The following is a 10,000-nucleotide window of genomic DNA, read 5'->3' on the forward strand; positions in this document are numbered from 1 at the left end:
CCCCCCCCCCCCCCCCCCCCCCCCCCCCCCCCCCCCCCCCCCCCCCCCCCCCCCCCCCCCCCGCCTCCCCCGAAAGGGGGGCAGTGATTATGTAGCTGGGTATTTTTGGATCTGTCGGAATTTTACTTTACGTTTAAGTCTATCGCCCCCTTACCCAAAGGGTAGAAAAACAATCGTTTTTGGGCCAGTTTCACGCCCAAGAAAAAACCCGGGAAAATAAACCCCGGGCCCAAAAAGGGGGTCTTATGGATCAAAGGGAACCTTTTTTATACTAATACTTTGTAAAAATGTCCCTTTGCTATGGGACTGTTTTTTATACCCTCATGTTACTGTATTTTACAACCCCCCCCCCCCCACCCCCCCAAAAAAATCAAAAACCCAAACCCCCCCCCCCCCCTTCCCCTTTAAAAAAAAGGGGGGGGGGAGGGGGGGGGAGAATTCCCTTTGGGTTTAAAAAACGATAGGACATAATTTTTTGACCCAAATAGTCCCTGGCGTGAGAGACAGGCGACTTGGGTCGGGTCGAACAAATAGACAGACAACAGACAGGGTCATTTCAATATAACTGGACACTCGTTGTCTTGCTGTCACGGACGGATAAGGGATAAAAAGGCGTATGTGTAGAAGAAAAAAAATCAGTTTCTTAGGGAGAAAAAAAAAATATGAATTTTAAAATGACAAAGTGACAAATTAAGGTTCGGGCGCTTGTAGTACGATAAAAAAAAGAATATGAAAACGTGTGTATGAAACAGAACCAGACAAGCAGAAAGAAATGAAAACAAGTAAAGAAATTGTCCCTCAGAGCTGTAAGGCTCATGGAGCCTTAGTTTATCCCTGTTTCTATAGCGCAAAACGGACAATAGCAATTGCTTGCTAACCCTTTGGAAAGGAGACTAATCTGTGGCAAAGTACTTTCCGCCAGTTCTAAAAGACCCAGGATCATAAAAACTGTCAACTTCACTCGGGATAGATATCGATATCTTTACGTGAGAAGCGAGTATTCTATCAACTGAGCTATAGGAACCCCCCCCCCCTCCCCCGATACAAGAAAAACTATCCTTAAAAGTCAGCTTGCATCAACTGGGAATCGAACCTCAGACCCCCTGATTAATTGTCACATGAGATGCCATTACACCACAGATTACCCGATAGTTAGGACGGTTTGATGCTTATATTTATTTAATTTTAACTCACGCCATTCACTGCTGTCAAATTTTTCTAACTTATGATATGTTGTAACCCTCCTCTCCTTACCGATCATATTCAGTATTTTCCACCAAAAAAAATGGCAGGGTTACCGAGCAGAAAATGAACTTTTTAAACTCAAACAATCTTTCTACAAAACAACGTTATGTTCTTATTAATTAAACAAAGATCATTGTGGTGTATGAAATAAATCTGAATGAGAAAAAAATGTGTATTGTATCGTAACAAATGTGACGATTTTGCTGTAGGTGATAAGGAGGGGGTTAAGGAAAGTCCCATTTGTTATTCGTTACTCAATCATGAAAATGTTGTTGCTTGAAGCTCGAAGTAAAAAAATAACGATACATACTGAATTAGAAGCTTCCGTTTATTACACGAAGACAGATACTGTGGACGTTTCGGGTATCAACAAAACAAATATTGAATGAAACACTAAGGACGAATGAAATATTTCATCTTAACCACGCCAGTCATACATATTATCTCATTCGTCCTTAGTGTTTCACCCATCGCGTTTTGTTGATAAAGGGGAAACCCGAAATGTCGACAGTATCTGTCTTCTTCTCATAAATTGAAGCTTACATTTCAATAATTATTGTTTTTTTTGTTACTCAAGGACCCAAACCAGGGTTATTTTGTTGTGGTCCAGACTTGGAAAAAGTGAAATGCGATATTATTTTTGGAGCAATGGGAATCAGAAGTCGTGACGTCAAACCTTCCTCTCTTCCAGTTCAATACTCATTGGAAGTGTACAACTAGTCATCCAGACAATACATAAACAATTAAAAGGTTACATATGTAAACATAAGGTGGAATAACTATTTTGGGAGCAGAATGGAGAGGCAGATTCTTAGGATTCCTGACCGTGAAAGAGCGAGGATGGATAATCGTTTTTGACCAACAGTGTCTATTTAGGATAGATGCCAGAAGATCAGTTGCACAATGTATGTATCCAATCCTCTGGAGACTGGATTCACACTTCCTATGACATTGGAAACAGTATTTTGACACCAACCTGTTGTTCCCTATTATATCTAATTGTCCTCTATAAAATACGGGATAATGTGAATGTTGTTGCTCGAAGCTCAAAGAAATAAATTACAATGTGAAATTGAATGTATGCTTCAATTTAATTACAAAAGCAGATCAAATGAACGTTTCGTGTTTCTACAGATGAATGAGATAATGTGACATAATTTCACATTATCTCATTCGTCTGTAGCGTTTCATTCATCCTGTTTTGTTGATAAAGGGGAAACCCGAAACCTTCATTTGATCTGTTTTTGTAATTAAATTGAAGATTACATTCAATTTCACATTGTTATCTATAAAATACGTAGATTTTACTTCCCCCCCCCCCCCTCCTTCCGCAAAAATTTATAAGTCCTTCACAGCCGGTAGATCAATGCCTGAATAGATTTTGAGTCTTAGCAGCAAACAACATTGAGTATCCGCTGATTTGATTCAAATCCACTTGAAATGTCATAACGTTATCGCCATCGCTAAGAGGGTTTCAATAAGTCATGAATACCTATGGGAAGGAAGCCTTACGGGTCGATCCTGTGGATTATGTTTGGGCGACGTTGGCCTTTGTGACAATCCGATCTGCCTAATTCCCATGAGAGAGACTTCCTATCCTTTATGTCCACGCTGTGGGCAAGAACCCGAAACGGCAGAGCATCTAGTCGAAAGGTGTGTTGTGACGATGCTACCAGGCGGGTTCGCGACGGTGCACGAATGCGGACCGGACTTTGCTGATTGGGTCGATCGTCATAACATAATAGTGTGAACCATAAGAAGCTGCCCATGAGAGGTGGACTCTTTTAGACAGTTGATGCCAGATTTATAAGTGACAAAATCTTCTCTCTGCTTTTGGCTTTTTTACTAGAAAGACTGTTTATAGGAATTTTGAAATTATTCTTTATTTTTGACGTAGCAATTGCTTCATCCCCTTTAGTCTATTTTTACTTAGTGTTCGGTAATTGTCTTAGGTTCAGACTGCATGTCACTGTCGTGGAATGTTTTGCCTGGACCATGGTCGGGGTCTTTTTTGACAAGGGAGGCAGTAGAATATTGGCGTGTGAGCTTTCTCTCCTTTATTTTTGGATTTTGAAGTACCATTTCGATTATTGTCTGGTAACTTCCACAATTAATTTCTGCCCACAAAATGGAAGTGTCTTTACAGGTTGTGAGTTTTATCCACACACCACATTAATTTAAGGATCGATGATAAGTCTTCGCTTCAAATCTTCTTGAAATATCATAACGTTATGGGGGCATCGCTAAAAGGGTTTCAATAAGTCATGAAGGTCCAAAAAAGGCTTGGAGGTTGATCCTCGGGGATTACGTCTGAAAGAAGTTGGCGTTTTTGACAATCCGTCCTTCCTAACCCCGTGAGAGATTGGCTCTTTTAAAATGTTGATGTCAGATTTATGTCAGAAAATAAATGTTCTCTCTGTCTTAGATGTTTGTTTTTAAGGGTTTTACGGCGCTTGTAACACCTTAAGGTCATATCAGCGCCAGTAAAAAGGAACAAAATGGGATAGTAAAAAGTTCTAGAAATACAATTAAAGCAGCCAAAAGAGATGGTAAGACAACGGGGAACTGGGAGCAAATAGGGATCAGAGGTAGATTCCAAGGGTACACCACCAATGTACTTAGTTTGATGATAAGTCTCATCTAGACACATGCACAAAATCCAACAAAGAGGAATACACTCAAATGCCTACATTATACATTAAAAATAACAAATATAATAATACATAATAGAGAGATGATTTACAAGGAAAAAAATATCATCTCCCAAAACAATAACTATGCATTTGACTGTTTTCCTCCCAGCCAGGACTCCGACCAGGGCCAGGAAACAAAAACAAGTAATCTCATTCCAAGACAAAGACAGAAAGCATGTTGGAAAACAGATATAAGGGGATAGAAGACACAGTATGTACCTCCCTGTCCGATATGGGAGATCAGGATCCCCACCCAGTTTCTGTCTTAGATTTTACACCTAAAAGAGTTTTTATAGAAAATTTTTAATTCTTCTTTATTTTTAACGGAGCACTTGCTTCATCCCTCTTGTCCATTATTTTTTATATAGCGTTCGGTAATTGTCTTGAATTCAGACCACATATCACTTAAGTGCATGGTCTCCCCTGGCCATTGTTGGGGTCCATTTTGACGAAGGAGGCAGTAGGATATGAACGGGCACAAAATGTTTTTTGACGGATTGGTCACGAGTCTTGAGTCTACCGGGCTATGTGGTCGTGTGGTATGACACTCGCTTTCTCATCGGAAGGTCCTGGGTTCGAATCTCGCTTAGCGCATAGTGGAGTCTTTGGAAAAGACCCTTTACTCACATGCTCTCACCGTACTCAGGTGTAAAATAAATACCTGGCCGTTAACAGCGTTGTCTCTGTCCGATCTACGCCTATAATTTGTCTCATAAAAATGTAATAAATAAGCATGGGGTGAAAGTAAAGTAACCTGGGTAAATCCAGACGATCGACGTGATATTACAATATCGCCTAACAGGCGCCATATCACGTTCTACATGTTAAGTGTTGTTGTTGGCCAGGGACCCCTTGCAAGGTCAATTTTTAATAAAAGAAATTCGCTTCCAATTCACTTGGTATGTTATAACGTTATGGGCATCGCTAAAAGGCTTAGAATTCGTCATATACATCTACAGAAGACTTGCGGGTCGATCGTCTGGATTACGCCTGAAAGACGGTGGCGTTTTTTACCTAACTAAACCCTAGCACCGATTATATCCGTAGTATACCCAGGGTACTTTACTTTCACCCCATGCCTATTTATTACATTTTTATGAGACAAATTATAGGCGTAGATTTGAAACTAATGTTTTTAGTTTTTTGCATGTTAATGATAAACTATCTATGTACATGCTCATTTTTAATACATTTTTTCCAATTTTGAAAAGTACCAAAAATCTCTAGGACTGAGTGAGTTAATCCGACCCACCTCGCCCCGTGAGAGATTTAGTCGTACTTCAAAGCCATTAGTCCGATGGAGCAGGAGTTTATCCCGGTTTCTAGCGTGAAACTGACAATATCTTGCAACTTTTGAACTCTCCGCCAAATCTTACTGGTCCAGTAACCCGATCATTGCACGGTGGGGATGGCGTCGGATATGGGGGAAAAGGGGGTGGGGGGGGAGGTAGGTTTCTTAAAAAAAACATTGACTGCACCCAGGATCGACCTCGGATTAGCGTGTGAAGCGAGTGATCTGTCCACTGAGGTATGGAGACCCGTGTACAAATTTGAGCCACGTTTTAACTAAACACGATGATAATAATAGTAATAATAATGATAATAGTAGTAGTAGTAGTAGTAGTAGTCGTAGTAGTAGTAGTAGTAGTAGTAGTAGTAGTAGTAGTAGTAGTAGTAGTAGTAGTAGTAGTAGTAGTAGTAGTAGTAGTAGTAGTAGTAACAATAATGATAATAATAATGATGATGATGATGATGATGATGATGATGATGATGATGATGATGATGATGATGATGATGATGATGATGATGATGACGATGATGATGATGATGATGTTGATAAAAATAATGATGATAATATAGCAAATAATCAGCTTAGTCAACATACACCATTTTTCTGAAATTAAATGGCATCTCATGTCATGGAAAACCGATAAAGTCATCCATAGAATCGGCGAATTAATTTTTGAAGTGGTAAATAAACCCCCTCGTGATCGCTGCTACCTCCGTTTTCAGAAGAAGATTATTTTGTGGCATCACTTCTAATCCTATGAATTGAAGAGCTCTGTAGATGGAACGGAAATGAAGACATGTCTTGAAAGCGAATTTTCTCCCCTTAAAGAGAGTTTTCGGTTGGTTACCTTAGATAATGATTGTCATTCGGACGAAAGGGGGGGGGGGGGGGGGGGGGGGGGGGGGAAGTCGTAGAAGAGTTCGCTTCTTTTCGTCTGGTTATGTCGGTTCTTTCTTTCTTCCTTTCCTCAAATTACGACCAACCTCAGTAAAACTATTTCAATAGTTTGAATCAGAGCTGCCTACTATGACGAAAATTTCGTGGAATTACGTAATTGTGGCTCCAATTTCAGAAGTTTATGAGCTTTCTAGAGTCATTGAAACTTATTGAAAATTATAATTGATCCACGACTTCATAATTTTCAGGATTTTGAAGTGTTATTTTATGTTTTGTGAGGGTAAATTGTTGGTTTTTAAAGTTAACTAAAGCGATTACAATTTTTGTCTTCTTAAGATTGCGAAATTTTAATTTGACATGTAGGCAGGACATGTTCAGATATCAAAAACTGAATATAGAGTCGTGAAAATTCTGCCGTACACTGAAAAAAACAAACTCGTATTTGAAATTTTGGTCATAAAACTCGTCCTTCAAATATCGTTCGATTAACTCTCAAACGTTCCACAAATAGAAAGATCACCGGTGATCGTGACAACGCCCCCTTTTTCATAATCCCATTTTGCGGTAAAAAATCGCCAGATTATGTGTTGAAACTATTATTTTATTATAAAAGAATGATTTTCATTTAATAATTCATCACAATTATGTTAAAAATGTAAAAAAATGTTACGAAATAACGAGAGATACGAAAGCTAGGTTGCTAACGACTCCATCCGTTACCTTCGATCCGCCATTTTGTTTCGGGAAATCTTTCTACAACTCCAACTCACAATTTATCAAATTTATATTATTTAAACTTTTTGCACCATGGCAAATCTCAAAGAGTCTGAAATTTATGACATCCTCTTCAACGTGGATGTAAGTGATGACGAGGATGATGATGAAATTGAGTCCGAATGGTCTCAAGAATTCGACCTGCCGTACTCGCCAAATATGGGATCTGACAGTGAGAACGACGAGTAAGTATTTTTCAGAAATCTTCTCAAAGTAACATCAAACGATCACATAATGCCCATGATATGTATATTTTATTCAACTTTATTATCTATTTCATTAATATAGTACAAAAAGTTTTGTTTTTTTTTTTGGTTTATAATTGTATTTATGAAGTGCTTGAGTTTGTCTAGGACGAGTGAAGTGTTGTGTGTTGAAAATGTAAACAAACATGGAGGTCAGAAGACGGTTAGTTCGGCCACTTGAATGAGATATAGAAATGATTTGTATGTCTTGATTTGATGTGTCGACAGTTTGTATAATAAAATATTGTTCTTTTTTCTTTCTTCTAGCGAGATTCGTATTCCGTGTGAGGACTGAGGGAATGAAACTGGGAGACATGCACAAGTCCCTACTCCTACTGATGATACTGACACTGCCACTGCCACAACTAGTTCTGCTTGTCAAAGAAAAAGGTGAGAACTGACCTGATATTTAGTTGTTCTTATAGAGCATTTATATTCATATTGACTGTTTTGTGTTTTCTGATGTATTATTGTTGATATTATGTTATATATTCAGTTTTGGGTCTACAGGAAGATTATTTATAGTATTTTTACTCTACACAACTCTATGTCAAGAAATATTATTCCAGAACTAGTGTGTGATGTAAAAAAGGGAGAGTGATAAAATATTTTGATATTTTATATTTATATGTGTAATTAATTGCTTTCTCCTTTCAGAATTATTTTTCATTTCCTTTGTTTTCAAAGTACTTCTTTTTATTTTAATTCTTGTTATTATTATTTTCTTCAGGCGTTCGGATCATGATGAAATCCCTGGCCCATCACAGCCGAAGAAACTATGTGTGGATGGTGGTCCCGAGAACAAAGTGCCACTTTTTCTCCCTGAGCGAGTCCCTGGTCCACGCCTGCCTGATACGGTGACTCGCTTAGATCACCGAAAATTTTTAACGCCTTTAGATTTTTTTCGTTTGTTTTTTACTCAAGAACTGTTGTCTTTGTTTTGTGAGTGGACGAATGATTATGCGAGTATGTGTGCGGATTCGAAACCGACGTTGTATAAGAGGTGGAAGGATGAACCTGTGAATGTGGATGAAATGTATAGATTTATTGGTTTGTTGATGTACATGAGTTGTGTGAAAGTGGAGCGTGTTACTTTATATTGGTGTGAGGAGACATTGTTGAATGGTTTGTGGGCGCGTCGGTTTTTGTCAATTTGGCGTTATAAATGTCTTATGAGTTTTTTAAAAATAAGTAATTTTAGAACAGAAAATAGAGATGATAAATTATGTAAAGCTAGATTTATGATGGATTATATTTGTAGAAAATGTATGAAATTGTTTCAACCTTATCAGAATATTTCAATAGATGAGAGGATGGTTGAAAATAAGGAAAGGTATAGCTTTAGAATGTATATGAAGGACAAGCCAACAAAGTGGGGAATGAAATTGTGGGTTTTAGCAGATTCAAAGACAGGGTATACACACAATTTTGATGTTTATTTGGGTAAGGTAGGGGGTAATACAACAAATGGTTTAGCTTATAATGTGGTTATGCAGTTGCTTGTTGGCTTGTTCAATCAAGGATATCATTTATATGTGGATCATTTTTATACTAGTGTTCAACTTTTTAAAGATTTGGTTGTGAAGAATGTGAGAGCTTGTGGGACAATAATAGTTAATCGAAAAGGATTTCCAGTTAGTCTAAAGAACGTTAGAGAATGGGAAAAGAGGGTTAAGAGGGGGGAGTTTAGATGGCATAGGGATGGTGATATTTTAGCTTTACAGTGGAAAGATAATAAGACAGTTTCATTTATATCTACAATACATGATGCAAATAAGGAGGCAGTAGTACAACGTAGGAGTAAAGATAATGGGGTTTTCAGAAAATTAGATGTTGCACAGCCTGAATTAGTTAAAGATTACAATAAGAATATGAATGAGGTAGATTTGTCTGATCAACTTATTGGGAAATATAATAGTCTTAGAAAAACACACAAGTGGTGGAAAAGTTTTTTTTTTCATTTTATTGACATTGCTAGGGTTAATAGTTATATTCTGTTCAAAGAATATAGAGCTAGGCATAGTGATATTGAAGGTTTACAGAGACCAAAACAGTATAATCAGTTAGATTTTACTCTGGAGTTAGCCAGGCAGTTAGGCGGGATAGATGATCTAGAGGGTCCACCACTTGCTTTAAATACAAATTGTAATTGTAAATGTAAAAGTAAATCTAAAGCAAATAGCAGGAATAGTGATAATAATGATATAGATGAAGAAATTAAGTTAATCCATCCAATTTTACCAGATGCTTCTTCAAATTCAAGGGGTGATTGTAGGTTATGCTTAGATAGGGGGAAAGTACAGAAAACTAGACATTGGTGTTTATATTGTAAAAAATGGTTTTGTTTACAGCCGGATAGAAAATGTATGTTGTGGTATCATACAGTTCTTGAGTAAATTATTTGATTTATTATTGTATTTTAAAATGCTCTTTGTTTTTTAAATGTTAAATTGTCTGTATATTTTTATTTTATTTTGTTAAGGTACTGTTACTGTAAAATTAAAATATTTTCGCACTCTGCGAATAATCATTCGTTTTCGCTCTTTGCGGAAAAAAAAAATACTATTCGCTCTCTGCGAATACATTTACATATATAAATAAATATATATGTATACTGAAGTCCTTTATTATATTTATCCATGTATTATCAATTGTATCAGTAAGAAGGGACTTGTGTATTTTTTTGGTATGTATAGTTCAGTCTTTGCACTAAACAAGTGACACACAAGTGAATTTTAAAATAATTATATAATTTTACTTTTGTAATGGAATTATTACCCCAAAACCTTTTCACCATGTTGAAATGTCTTCTTGTATCATGTGTTTAGGTCTGTTGACCAAGATATATCCAAAAT

General features: G+C 37.3%; 1 protein-coding gene and 1 long non-coding RNA gene across 2 annotated transcripts in view; both read left to right on the forward strand.

Moving 5' to 3' along the window:
* The window catches only part of LOC144967521 (uncharacterized), a 189,426-nt gene that overhangs the window by 81,056 nt on the left and 98,370 nt on the right, over positions 1-10,000 (forward strand). The window lies entirely within an intron of this gene.
* The window catches only part of LOC144967515 (uncharacterized), a 3,415-nt gene continuing 205 nt past the window's right edge, over positions 6,791-10,000 (forward strand). The window contains exons 1-3 of the long non-coding RNA XR_013644405.1: positions 6,791-7,085; positions 7,413-7,535; positions 7,876-10,000. The exon at positions 7,876-10,000 is cut by the window's right edge and continues 205 nt beyond it. This is a non-coding gene — a long non-coding RNA (uncharacterized LOC144967515). The remainder of the gene's footprint in view (positions 7,086-7,412; positions 7,536-7,875) is intronic.

Source organism: Berghia stephanieae, chromosome 3, assembly GCF_034508935.2.
Source record: "Berghia stephanieae isolate SIO BIC M18660-M18661 chromosome 3, UCSD_Bste_1.3, whole genome shotgun sequence".
In the NCBI taxonomy this organism is placed as follows: Eukaryota; Metazoa; Mollusca; class Gastropoda; order Nudibranchia; family Aeolidiidae; genus Berghia; species Berghia stephanieae.